This window comes from Trachypithecus francoisi, unplaced genomic scaffold, assembly GCF_009764315.1.
Source record: "Trachypithecus francoisi isolate TF-2019V2 unplaced genomic scaffold, Tfra_2.0 Lachesis_group1, whole genome shotgun sequence".
NCBI classification, from domain to species: domain Eukaryota; kingdom Metazoa; phylum Chordata; class Mammalia; order Primates; family Cercopithecidae; genus Trachypithecus; species Trachypithecus francoisi.
Genome location: NW_022681454.1, coordinates 141,557,659 through 141,571,156, shown reverse-complemented (window position 1 = coordinate 141,571,156; position 13,498 = coordinate 141,557,659). Strand labels below are relative to the sequence as shown.

Sequence of the window (13,498 nt, the reverse complement as noted above, 5' to 3'; positions counted from 1 at the left end):
GTCCTGAATTTGCGACTTATGTGTCAAATGCTTACTTAAGACCTCCTCTTGGATGTCCTGCAGAGATCTCAAGGTCAATATGTCTAAAATGGAACACATCCTTTTGCCTTGATCTAACCATTCTCCAGGATTCCTTATCTCAATAGCTGGTATTATCATCCACCCAATTGTCTGGAAAGACCTCTGGGAAACCTCCCTGACTTGTACCTTTTCTTTATAGCTTATATCCCATCATCAATTTACATCCTACATTTCTTTCTCTCTATTCCCTCTGTCCAGGCTAATGGAATCCATCATCATCTCCTACCTGGGGTACTGTAACAGTCTCTTAAACAGTCTCTCCAATTCCAGTCTTTCTTCCCTCTAATCAATTCTCCATGCTGTAGCCATCTTCTAACAATAAAACCAGGTCATGTCAGGCCTGTACTAAAAGTCTATCTAGAACTTTCCATTGCATTTAAGGTAGAATTCGAAACCCTTGATATGGCATGTAAGGCCCTGTCTGGCCTAGACCTTGCCTATGTCATCAGCCTCATTTCTTGCCACTCCTACCCTAGATCTTTTTGCTTGCATCAGACTTCCTTCCATATCTTGAATGAGCTATGCCCTTTCCATGTGTCCAGGTTCCTGCTCAAATCCTTTCTTTCCTAAAAGAGTCTTCTCCATCTCTACTCCACCTGTTCCTTGCCGCTGACACCACACCTACTTTTTCCTGGCTAATTCCCATAGTTCAATTTAAATAGTATGTTCTTTAGGATGCCTCTTCTGACTTTATCTGTCTTCTGTGATATACTTGCATATCATCCTGTTAATTTCCAAAGCTCTCATCAAACTTCTAATTTTCTTTTCATTTAAATAAACTTTTAATTGAAGTACAGCATCACACAAAAATATGAACAAATCATGAGTGTGTATATATATATATATATATATATATATATAAATAAAAAGATGAATTTTCACAAAATGGGCACACACATGTTATCACCTATGCAGATAAAAAAATATAATATTACCAGCACTCCAAAAACCCCTTTGTTCCCTCTTCCAGTAATAAGCTCCTTCAAGGTAACCAATATCTTGACTTCTAGCGCCACAGATTAGTTTGTATTTTGTTGAACTTCACTTAAATGAAACCATACAGTCTGTATTTCTTGGGATCTTCTTTGACTCAATATTATGTTTGTAAAATTCATGGTGTGAATGGCAGTGGTCTTTCTTTCCTGTTTCTTTGAATGAGTATACCACGATGTGTTTAATCCATTCTAATGTTCATGTCATTTATAATTTCTGGCTATCATGACTGCTGCTGCTGTAATGAACATTCTTTTATGCTTGTATCTGCTTTTATTTCTGAAAGATTTATGTATTTCTATTAGGTGTATTTCTGGGAGTAAATTTGCAGGGTCATGGGTAGGCATATGTTCAGTGTTAGTAGACACTGTCAGGCAGTTTCCTAAATGGGTTCTAGTAATTTAAACTCCCACCAGCACCATGAATATATATACCCACTATGTGTCTACAGAAATTAAAAATTAAAAATTAAATAAATAAAAAATAAACTCCCACCATGAGTGTATGAAAATTTTAATGACTTTGCATTCTTGTCAACATTTGGTATTTCCAATATTTTATTTATTCATTCTGATGTGTGTATAGTAGTATCTTCATTGTGTTTTTATAAATTGCATCTCCATAATGGTGACTAATGAGGATGAATATCTTTTTATTGGCTATTTATATATCAGCCATTTATATATCTTCTTTTGTAAAATTCCTGTTCAAGTCTTTGCTCACTTTGTTATTGGGCTGCCTCCCCCACCACACTCCATTGATATGTTAGAGGTTTGTTTTATATTCTTTTTGTAATATATTTTGTATATTTGTCTGTTGTTGAATATGTGTGCATTGCAAATACCATCTCCTAGTCTTTGGCTTACCTTTGACAGAACCTTCTGAAGAACAGAAGTTCTCAATTTTAATAAGGTATAATTTGTCAAGATTTTTCTTTGTGGATTTTCTGTCTTATTTAAGAAATTGTTATCTACCCCCAAATCATGACTTTATTCTCTTGTTTTTTTTCCTAGAAGCTTACTGTTTTATACTATTCATGTAAAAGTGATTTTTGTGTATGTTATAAAATGAGTACATCAAGATATGTATCTTTAATATCCAGTTTATTGAAAAGACCATCCTTACCATGTGTTAATTTTATCATAAATCAGGTATATATTTGTTTCTTTTTTTTAACTTTAAACAAATTTTTGTTACACAAAGATAGTCACATAATTGGATATTTCTCTACTTTGTACACAATTATTCTCACTCTCCACAGAATGGCTGCTTAACTTCTCATCTGGAAGTGGCAAGCACTAAAATCCTCATTTTTAACAGAACAGTAGTAAAAATGCCTCAGTGATTTAAGTTGAAAGCAGTACATTAGTACATGGCTCTTTTACCCAGTATCAGGAATGTATAAATGTCTTTTTATTCAAAAATACAAACTAAATTATCTGTGGGCATGGACAATGACAGCAGTAAACCATTATATATTTTGTCAACTGAAACCCGTAGCTGATGGTTTTTGTGATTTCTTTAACATCAGCCAGCCTTTTCTTCATTTTCTCCAACTGTCTTCTCTGAAGTTATTGGTGAGGAACACTTCCTTGGGCTTCCTGTCACAGTTTATTAATAAAGATAAAGCACTGCTCTAGGAGTTAGGACATGCTACCTCCCATACCACCTCCCATTCCATCCATTGCACGCATTCCAGAATCCTTCTCTTCTTTAGGAATTTCTGTGACTACAACTTCTGCTGTAATTAACAGAGAGGCGACACCAGAAGCATCCAATAAAGCAATTCTCACAACCTTTGTTGGGTCAGTAATTCCTTTTTCCAGCATATTCACAAAATCTCCGACCATAGCATCATAACCAACTTCTGAGGAACTTTGCATAATTTTCTCAACTATCAAAGATACTTCAACACCTGCTTTCTTAACAATGGTCATTGCTAGAATTTTCAGTGTTCTTTTGATAATTTCTATACCAATATTTTGATCTTCATTAGCTGGAGTCAGTGAGTCCAAGGCTGAATTGCACCAAAGCAGGGCACAACCCCCTCCCAAAACAATGCCTTCTTCAACGACTGCTCTTGTAGCATTAAGGGCATCTGTAACTCCATCTTTCTTTTCATTCACTTCAGCATCACTTGTCTCACCAACCTTCAGCACAGCTACTCCATCTGAAAGTTTTGCCAGCGGTTCATTCAGGTTTTCTTTTTCATATTCACTAGTTGTGACATCTAACTGCTCAATGATTTTTTGAACACATTTTTGAGTTTGAGTCTTGTCACCTTTTCCTTTTAAGAGCATGACATCGTCTTTGGTCACAATGACCTCTCCAACTTTTCCTAACTCATGAGGCTGAACGTCTTCAAGATTTAGGGTCAACACCTCTTCTCCAAACACTGCACCACCAGTAGCAATAGCCGTATCTTTAAGCTGCTTGTTTCTATTGTCACCAAACCCTAGAGCCATGACTACCACAACCTGAAGACCAACTTTTAACCTATTCAAGACGAGTGTACTTAGAGCTTCTCCATTAACGTCTTCAGTGATTATGACCAAAGACTTACAGTGAGCATTGGCAATTTCAAGAGCAGGTACAATGGACTGGACACTAGAAATTTTCTTTTCACTCAGCAGAATATAGGCATCCTGGAATTCACATTTCTGATCTTTTGATGTATTAGTTAAGTATGGAGAAATATATCCTCGATCAACCTTCATGCCTGCAATAATTTCTAATTCATCATTCAGCGTTTTTCCATTCTTTACTGTGATGATACCCTTTCTTCCAACCTTTTTCATTGCATCAGAGATGATATTGCCAATTTCTTTGTCTCCATTCGTAGAAACTGTAGCAATCCGTGCAGGTTTAGACTGGTTTTTAAGTTCAGCTCTTATAGCATCAACAGCTAACATCACACCTCTCCTGATTTCCACTGGATTAGCACCTTTGCTAATCTTCTCTAAGCCTTCCTTGGCAATAGAGTGTGCCAGTGCAGTAACAGTGGTAGTGCCATCCACAGCTTCTTTATTTGTGCTATTGGCAACATCTTGAACAAGTTTAGCTCCAGTATTTTTATATTTATCCTTTAAGGCACACTATCTTTTGTGACTGCTTTGCAGCAGTCACACCATCTTTTGTTACTTTAAGACTTCCCCAGCTCTGCTCAATAATCACTGTTCTTCCCTTTGGCCCCATTGTAACAGCTACAGCATTGGCTAAAAGGTCTATACCTTGAAGCATTAAGACTCAGGCATCTGCACCAAAATTATCTTTGGCATAAGCCCAAGTGAGATGAGGAGCCAGTACCCTGGACACTGGTCTCATCTGGCGAAAGACTGTAGGTAAACGAAGCATTTCTGCTGGGCGGCAACAAGGCGGTGCGTTTGGTGAGGCAGGTGGTCGGCGGTCAGTGAGGGAAGTATATATTTGTTTCTGAGCTATGTCTTTTGTTTCATTGTCCTATTTGCCTAATAACTAATTAAAAGTCCTTTCTTCTACTTTGAACTACATGTTTTATAAAGGCTGGAGCGGCATGTATTTCTTATTATTACTGTATTCTTATTTATTATAATAGTGCCTTACACCTTGGTTAGGACTTACTACAGTTTGCTGAACATTGAATTAATAGCATTCTTTCATAAACAGTTTAAATGATAAAATATTGAATAGAAGTGCTGAAAGTTGGCAACTTTGTCTTTTTCTGATCTTACTGGAAAAGCTTTCAGCTTTTCACCATTGAGGGTGATGTTAGCTGTGGGCTTGTCCTATATGTCTTTTATTATATTGAGGTACCTTCCTTCTACACATAACTTACTGACAGTTTTTAACATAAAAGGATTATGAATTTTTGTCAAATGCTTTCTCTGCATGTGCTGAGATAATCATATAATTTTTGTGTTTTATTCTGTTAATGCAGTGTATCACATTTATTGACTTGAGTATGTTCAATCATCCTTGTTAGGATGGGGATAAATCCTACTTGATCGTGAAATATTATTTTTTAAATGTGCTATTGAACTTGGTTTGCTAGTATTCTTTTGAGGATTTTTGCATCTGTGTTTATCAGGGATATTTGGTCTGTAATTTTCTTTTCTTGCAATGCCCTTTTCTGGCTTTGGCATCAGGGTGAAACTGGTCTCATAAAATGTATTTGGAAGTGTTCCCACCTTTTCAAGTTTTAAAGGGAGTTTAAGAAGAAACTTTATTAGTTTTTCTTTAAATGTTTGAAAGAATTTGCCATGAGGCTATCTGGTTCTGGGCTTTTTTGTTAGTGATTCAAGCTTTCTACTTGTTATTGGTCTATTCAGATCTTCTGTTTCTTTATGGTTCAGTCTTGGTAGATTATATATTTCTAGGAATTTATCCATTTCTTCTAGGTTAGTTAATGTGTTGACACAGAATTATTCATAATAGTTTCTTATGATCCTTTGTATTTCTGTGGTATGAGTTGTAGTGTTGCCTCTTTCATTTCTGATTTTATTTATTTGAGTCTTTCTTTCTTTCTTTCTTTTAGTGTAACAAAGTTTTAAAAAAAATTTTTGTAGTTTTATTGATTCTTTTTTAGTCTTTATGTCATTTATTTCTGTTCTGACTTTTATTATTTCCTTTCTTCTGCTGACTTTGCACTTAGTGTTTTTTTCCCTAGTTCCATGATGTATAATGTGAGGTTGTTTATTTGAGATCTTTCTTCTTTTTTGATGTAGGTGTTTTTTGCTATAAACTTACCTTTTAAACTGTTTTGGCTGCATCCCAGAAGTTTTGGGATGTTGTGTTTTTATTTTTGTTTGTATGAGGATATTTTAAAATTTACCTTTTAATTTCTCCTTTGACCTATTGGTTATTCATGATCATGTTTTTAAATTTCTACATATTTATACATTTTTGAGATTGTTTATGCTATTTATTGATCTCTAGTTTTATACCATTGTGGTGAAAAAAGATACTTCCTACAATTTGAATCTTATTACATTTGTTAAGATTTGTTTTATGACCTAACAAATTATCCTGAAGAATGTTTTATGTGCATGTGAGAAGAATGTGTATTATGTTGCTTTCAGATGGAATGTTCTACATATGTCTGTTAGGTTTATTTGGTTTAAAGTGTAGTTCAAGTCCATAGTTTTCTTATTGATTACTGTCTGAATGATCTGTCTATAGTGAAAGTAAAGTATTGATGTACCCTACTATTATTGTATTGTAGTCTCTCTCTCCCCTCAGATCATTTAATATTTGCTTTATATATGTAGGTGTGCTGATACTGGGTGTATATATTATAATTCTTATGTCCTTTTGATGAACTGACCCCTTTATCATTACATAATAACCTTCTTTGCCTCTTATTATAGTTTTTGACTTAAATAATATTTTGTCTAAGTATAGCTACTCCTGATCTCTTTTGGTTTCCATTTAGTAGAATATCCTTTTCCATCTCTTCACTTTCAGTCTATTTGTGTCCATGAAGGTGGAGTGAGTTTCTTGTAGGCAGCATGTAGTTGTGCCCTGGTCTCTAAAAAATCTATTCAGCCACTCTACAGCTTCTGATTGAAGAATATAATCCATTTACATTTAAAGTAATTATTTATAGGTAATGATATACTACTGCCATTTTGTTACTCTTTTTTTGGTTGCTTTATAGATCTTTTGTTCATTTTTTTCCTTTCTTGCTGTTTTTCTTCATGGTTTGATGGTGGTGAGTTTCTATGGTGGTGTGTTTTGAATATTCATCTTTATATTTTGTGTATCTACTGTAGGTTTTTGCTTTGTAGTTACCGCTGGACTTGCATGAAACATCTTATAGTTATAACAGATGATTTTAAGCTGATAACCGGTTAACTTTGCCTACAAAAACTCTACATTTTTACTTCCCCCACTTATACTTAATGTATCTGATGTCATAATTTACATCCTTTTGTAAACTGTATCTCTTAACAAATGATTGTAGCTATAGTTATTTATTTTTTAATTTTACTTTAAGTTCTAGGGTACATGTGCACAACGTGCAGGTTTATTACATAGGTATACATGTGCCTTGTTGGTTTGCTGCACCCATTAAGTCATCATTTACATTAGATATTTTTCCAAATGTACCCATCCCCCTGCTCCCCACCACATGACAGGCCCCCATGTGTGATGTTACCTACCCTGTGCAAGTGTTCTCATTGTTCAATTTCCACCCATGAGTGAGAACATGTGGTGTTTAGTTTTCTGTCCTTGTGATAGTTTGCTCAGAATGATGGTTTCCGGCTTCATCCATGTCCCTGCAAAGGACATGAACTCATCATTTTTTATGGCTGCATTGTATTCCATGGTGTATATGTGCCACATTTTCTTACTGCAGTCTATCATTGATGGACATTTGGATTGGTTCCAAGTCTTTGCTATTGTGAATAGTGCCGGAATAAACATATGTGTGCATGTGTCTTTACAGTAGCATGATTTGTAATCCTTTGGGTGTATACCCAGTAGTGGGATGGCTGGGTCAAATGGTATTTCTGGTTCCAGATCCTGGAGGAATCACCATACAGTCTTCCAAAATGGTTGAACTAGTGTACACTCCCACCTACAGTGTAAAAGTGTTCCTATTTCTCCACATCCTCTCCAGCACATGTTGTTTCCTGACTTTTTAATGATCGCCATTCAAACTGGTATGAAATGGTATCTCATTGTGGTTTTGATTTGCATTTCTCTGATGACCAGTGATGAAGAGCATTTTTTCATGTGTCTGTTGGCTGCATTAATGTCTTCTTTTGAGAAGTGTCTGTTCATATCCTTTGCCCACTTTTTGATGGGGTTGTTTGTTTATTTTCTTGTAAATTTGTTTAAGTTCTTTGTAGATTCTTGATATTAGCCCTTTGTCAGATGAGTAGATTGCAAAAATTTTCTCCCATTCTGTAGGTTGCCTATTCACTCTGATGGTAGTTTCTTTTGCTGTGCAGAAGCTCCTCAGTTTAATTAGATCCCATTTGTCAATTTTGGCTTTTGTTGCCATTGCTTTTTGTGTTTTAGTCATGAAGTCTTTGCCCATGCCTATGTCCTGAAACGTGTTGCCTAGGTTTTCTCCTAGGAATTTTATGTCTAACATTGCATAAAATGTTAGACCTAGGTTTTAGGTCTAACATTTAAGTCTTTATTCCATTTTGAATTCATTTTTGCATAAGGTGTAAGGAAGGGATCCAGTTTCAGCTTTCTACATATGGCTAGCCAGTTTTCCCAGCAGCATTTATTAAATAGGGAATCCTTTCCCCATTTCTTGTTTTTGTCAGGTTTGTCAAAGGTCAAATGATTGTAGATGTGTGGTGTTATTTCCAAGGCCTCTTTTCTGTTCTATTGGTCTATATCTCTGTTTTAGTACCAGTACCATGCTGTTTTGGCTACTGTCACCTTGTAGTATAGTTTGAATTCAGGTAGCGTGATGCCTCCAGCTTTGTTCTTTTTGCTTAGGATTGTCTTGGTAATTCAGGCTCTTTTTTGGTTCCATATGAACTTTAAAGTAGTTTTTTCCAATACTGTGAAGAAAGTCATTGGTAGCTTGATGGGAATGGCATTGAATCTATAAATTACCTTGGACCATATGGCCATTTTCATTATATTGGTTCTTCCTATCCATGAGCATGGAATGTTCTTCCATTTGTTTATGTCCCCTTATTTGGTTGAGCACTGGTTTGTAGTTCTTATTGAAGAGGTCCTTCACATCCCTTGTAAGTTCAATTCCTAGGTATTTTATCTCTTTGTTGAAATTGTGAATGGGAATTGACTCATGATTTGGCTCTCTGTCCGTTATTGGTGTATAAGAATGCTTGTGATTTTTGCACATTGATTTTGTATCCTGAGGCTTTGTTGTAGTTGCTTATCAGCTTAAGGAGATTTTGGGCTGAGATGATGGGGTTTTCTAAATATATAATCATGTCATCTGCAAACAGGGACAGTTGGACTTCCTCTTTTCCTAATTGAACACCCTTTATTTCTTTCTCTTGCCTGATTGCCCTGGCCAGAACTTTCAACAATATGTTGAATAGGAGTGGTGAGAGAGGGCAACCTGTCTTGTACCAGTTTTCAAAGGGAATGTTTCCAGTTTTTGCCCATTCAGTGTGATATTGGCTGTCAGTTTGTCATAAATAGCTCTTATTATTTTGAGATATGTTCCATCAATATGTAGTTTATTGAGAGTTTTTAGCATGAAGGGCTGTTGAATTTTGTCAGCCTTTTCTGCATCTATTGAGATAATCATGTGGTTTTTGTCGTTGGTTCTGTTTACCAGATAGATTCTGTTTATTGATTTGTGTATGTTGACTCAGTCTTGCCTCCCAGGGATGAAGCTGACTTGATTGTGGTGGATAAGCTTTTTGATGTGCTTCTGGACTCAGTTTGCCAGTATTTCATTGAGGATTTTTGCATCGATGTTCGTCAGGAATATTGGTCTAAAGTTTTCTTTTTTGTTGTGTCTCTGCCAGGCTTTGGTATCAGGATGATGCTGGCCTCATAAAATGAGTTAGGGAGGATTCCCTCTTTTTCTATTGATGGGAATAGTTTCAGAAGGAATGCTACCAGCTCCGCTTTGTACCTCTGGTAGAATTCAGCTGTGAATCTGTCTGGTCCTGGACTTTTTTTGGTTAGTAGGCTATTAATTATTGCCTCAATTTCAGAGCCTGTTATTGGTCTATTCAGAGATTCACCTTCTTCCTGCTTTTGTCTTGGAAAGATGCATGTGTCCAGGAATTTATCCCTTTCTTCTAGATTTTCTAGTTTATTTGCATAGAGGTGTTTATAGTATTGTCTTTTTGTAGTTTGTATTTCTGTGGGATCAGTGGTGATATCATCCCCTTTATCATTTTTTGTTGCATCTATTTGATTCTTGTCTCTTTTCTTCTTTATTAGTCTTGCTAGCGGTCTATCAGTTTGGGTGATCTTTTCAAAAAACCAGCCCCTGGATTCATTGATTTTTTGAAGGGTTTTTTTGGGTCTCTATCTCCTTCGGTTGTGCTCTGATCTTGGTTATTTCTTGTCTTTTGCTAGATTTTGAATTTGTTTGCTCTTGCTTCTCTAGTTCTTTTAATTGTGATATTAGGATGTCCATTTTAGATCTTTCCTGCTTTCTCTTGTGGGCATTTAGTGCTCTAAATTTCTCTCTACACATTGCTTTAAATGTGTCCCGGAGATTCTGGTATATTGTGTCTTTGTTCTCATTGGTTTCAATGAACATCTTTATTTGCACCTTCATTTCGTTATTTACCCAGTAGTCATTCAGAAGCAGGTTGTTCAGTTTCCATGTGATTGTGTGGTTTTGAGTGAGTGTCTTAATCCTGAGTTCTAACTTGATTGCACTGTGGTCTGAGAGACAGTTTGTTGTGGTGTCTGTTATTTTACATTTGCTGAGGAGTACTTTACTTCCAACTATGTAGTCAGTTTTGGAATAAGTGTGTGTGGTGCTGAGAAGAATGTATATTCTGTTGGTTTGGGGTGGAGAGTTCTGTAGATATCTATTAGGTCAGCTTGATGCAGAGCTGAGTTCAAGTCCTGGATATGCTTGTTAACCTTCTGTCTCATTGATCTGTCTAATATTGACATTGGGGTGTTAAAGTCTCCCATTATTATTGTGTGGGAGTCTAAGTCTCTTTGTAGGTCTCTAAGGACTTGCTTTATGAATCTGGGTGCTCCTGTATTGGGTGCATATATATTTAGGATAGTTAGCTCTTCTTGTTGAATTGATCCCTTTCACATTATATAATAGCCTTCTCTATATCTCTTGATCTTTGTTGGGTTAAAGTCTGTTTTATCAGAGACTAGGATTGCAACCCCTGTTTTTTTTTTTTTTTTTTTTTTTGCTTTCCATTTGCTTGGTAGATCTTCCTCCATCCCTTTATTTTGAGCCTATATGTGTCTCTGCATGTGAGCTGGGTCTCCTGAATACAGACACTGATGGGTCTTGACTCTTGATCCAATTTGCCAGTCTGTGTCTTTTAATTGGGGCATTCAGTCCATTTACATTTAAGGTTAATATTGTTATGTGTGAGTTTGGTCCTGTTATTATGATGTTAGGTGGTTATTTTGCCCGTTCTTTGATGGAATTTCTTCCTAGCATCAGTGGTCTTTACTATTTGGCATGTTTTTGCAGTGGCTGGTACCAGTTTTCCTTTCTATGTTTAGTGCTTCCTTCAGGAGCTCTTATAAGACAGGCCTGGTGGTGACAAAATCTCTCAGCATTGGCTTGTCTGTAAAGGATTTTATTTCTCCTTCACTTATGAAGTTTAGTTTGGCTGGATATGAAATTCTGGGTTGAAAATTCTTTTCTTTACGAATGTTGAATATTGGCCCTCACTTTCTTCTGGCCTGTAGAGTTTCTGCCAAGAGATCTGCTGTTAATCTAATGGGCTTCCCTTTGTGGGTAACCCAACCTTTCTCTCTGACTGTCCTTAACATTTTTTCCTCATTTCAGCCTTGGAGAATCTGACAGTTATGTGTCTTGGGGTTGCTCTTCTTGAGGAGTATCTTTGTGGTGTTCTCCGTATGTCCTGATTTGAATGTTGGCCTGTCTTGCTAGGTTGGGGAAATTCTCCTGGATAATATCCTGAAGAGTGTTTTCCAACTTGGTTCCATTCTTCTCATCACTTTCAAGTATACCAATCAAACATAGATTTCGTCTTTTCACATAGTCCCATATTTCTTGGAGGCTTTGTTTATTTCTTTTTACTCTTTTGTCTCTAATCTTGTTTTCTTGCTTTATTTCATTAATTTGATCTTCAATCACTGATACTCTTTTTTCCACATGGTCTAATCAGCTATTGAAGCTTGTGCATGCATCATGAAGTTCTCGTACCATGGTTTTCAGCTCCAACAGGTCATGTAAGGTCTTCTCTACGCTGTTTATTCTAGTTAGTCATTCATCTAATCTTTTTTCAAGGTTTTTAGCTTCCTTGCGATGGATTCAAACATCCTTCTTTAGCTTGGAGAAATTTGTTATTACTGACCTTCTGAAGCCTACTTCTGTCAGCTTGTCAAAGTCATTCTCTGTTCATCTTTGTTCCATTGCTGACAAGGAGCTGTGATCCTTTGGAGGAGAAAAGGCACTCTGGTTTCTAGAATTTTCAGTTTTCTGCTCTGGTTTCTCCCCATCTTTATGGTTTTATCTACCTTTGGTCTTTGATGTTGGTAACCTACTGATGGTGTTTTGGTGTGGATGTCCTTTTTGTTGATGTTGATGCTATTCCTTTCTGTTTGTTAGTTTTCCTTCTAAGAGCCAGGTCCCTTAGCTGTGGGTCCTTTGGAGTTTGCTAGGGGTCCACTCCAGATCCTGTTTGCCTGGGTATCATGGTAGAGGCTGCAGAACAGCAAATATTGCAGAACAGCAAATATTGCTGCCTGGTCCTTCCCCTGGAAGCTTTGTCCCATAGGGGTACCCACCTGTATGAGGTCTCAGTCAGTCCCTACTGGGTGGTGTATCCCAGTTAGGTTACATGGGAGCCAGGGACCCACTTGAGGAGGCAGTCTTTTCGTTCTCAGAGCTCAAACACCATGCTGGGAGAACCACTGCTCTCTTTAGAGCTGTCAGACAGGGATGTTTAAGTCTGCAGAAGTTTCTGCTGCCTTCTCTTCAGCTATGCCCTGCCCCCAGAGGTGGGGTTTACAGAGGTAGCAGGTCTTGCAGAGATGCAGCGGGTTCTGCCCAGTTCGAGCTTCCCGGCTGCTTTGTTTACCTACTTAAACCTCAGCAATGGTGGATGCCCTTCCCTCTGCCAGGCTGCTGTCTCGCAGGTCGATCTCAGACTGCTGCATTAGCAGTTACGAAGGCTCCGTGGGCATGCGACCCGCTGAGCCAGGCGTGGGATATAATCTCCTGGTGTACCATTTGGTAAGACCATTGGAAAAGCGCAGTATTTGGGTGGGAGTGTCCTGATTTTCCAGGTACAGTCTGTGACGGCTTCCCTTGGCTGGGAAAGGGAAATCCCCTGACCCCTTGCACATTCTGGGTGAGGCTATGCCCTGCCCTTCTTCAGCTCGCCCTCCATGGGCTGCACCCACTGTCCAACCAGTTGCAATGAGATGAACGGGGATACCTCAGTTGGAAATGCAGAAATCACCGTCTTCTGCATCAATCACACTGGGAGGTGCAGACTGGAGCTGTTCCTATTCGGCCATCTTGGAAAGAACTTCTGTAGTCATAGTTATTTTTTAACAGTTTTGTGGAAAAAGCTTCTTGAAACTGATCTGAGCAATAGCTTTCTGAATATGACCCCCAAAGCACAGGACACAAAACAAAAATAGAAGAATGGAATTCCGTCATACTAAAAAAGTTTTGCACAGCAAAATAAAGAGACAAATAGACATACACATGTGCACACACACATCAAACAAGAGTGAAGCTACAATCTACAAAATGAAAGAAAATATTTCAAAACCACACATCTGAAAAGGGATAAATATTAAAAAT

The 13,498-nt window shown here is 37.3% G+C and overlaps 1 pseudogene; it reads right to left on the bottom strand.

Annotated features, from left to right (window-relative positions):
• Nucleotides 1-2,684: 2,684 nt before the first annotated feature.
• Nucleotides 2,685-4,428, bottom strand: LOC117084815 (annotated as a pseudogene).
• Nucleotides 4,429-13,498: the final 9,070 nt, after the last annotated feature.